The sequence below is a fragment of the Octopus bimaculoides genome, chromosome 8 (genome assembly GCF_001194135.2).
Source record: "Octopus bimaculoides isolate UCB-OBI-ISO-001 chromosome 8, ASM119413v2, whole genome shotgun sequence".
NCBI lineage: Eukaryota > Metazoa > Mollusca > Cephalopoda > Octopoda > Octopodidae > Octopus > Octopus bimaculoides.
The window spans coordinates 614,578-615,705 of NC_068988.1; positions in this window are offsets into that span (position 1 = coordinate 614,578).

The following is a 1,128-nucleotide window of genomic DNA, read 5'->3' on the forward strand; positions in this document are numbered from 1 at the left end:
ACACGTACGCAGATATATATATATATATATATATACATGTATACACACATATATGTACATACTTACATCTACATGTGTATATACATGCATATCAGGGTACAGGACGTTAGAACAATAAACTACAGACAACGGAACGAACACATAGGAAAACGGAAAGCCACTTGGAATATCCCTTCATAAGCTGTCTCTATTCTATCTAGACGTTTCGAAGACAAGACAGAACGTACTCTAGAATAGTCTCTTCCTGAGTAGTGGATCAACCCACTACACAGAGGATTCCAAGGTGGCAAACACATATACATATACATATACATACACATATACATATACATATATTCATATACAAACATATACATGTATAAATATATGTATATATATCAATACATCCATACACGCCCACAGCGGGGCACTTACGCACGAGCGCGCTCACACACGCGCATGCGCATAAATCTGTCAATAAAAACTATGTTGATAAGATAACGCAATATACTTTGCCAAACCTAGGTTTTATTGAACATTTATATATATATATATATATACACTAATACTTATTTTTATATATTTACACACACACATATATGTGTATATGTATATATGTATCTGTATATAGATATATACATGTATATATGTATGTATATATATATATATATATATATATATATATATATATATATATATATATATATATATATATATATATGTATGTATACATATGTATGTATACACACATACATATATCCATATACACACATATATATATACATAATTATGATAATAATAATAATAATAATAATTATTATTATTATTATTATTATTATTATTATTATCATAATAATAATAATAATAATAATAGATATAGAGAGAAGAGTGCTTTACTTTTATACGATTGACACAATCCATCACTAAGGTAAACATAGCTGATGTAATCCATCAGCAAGGCAAACCCAATGACCGCGACTCGAAAGCAACAGTTATTTATTTGAAGCTGGATATTTCGGCATCTCGTGTGCCTTCCACAGGTTCAAAATAAATCACTGTTACTTTCGAGTCGCGGTCATTGGGTTTGCCTTGGTGATGGATTACGTCAGCTATGTTTACCTTAGTGACGGATTGTGTCAATCGTATGAA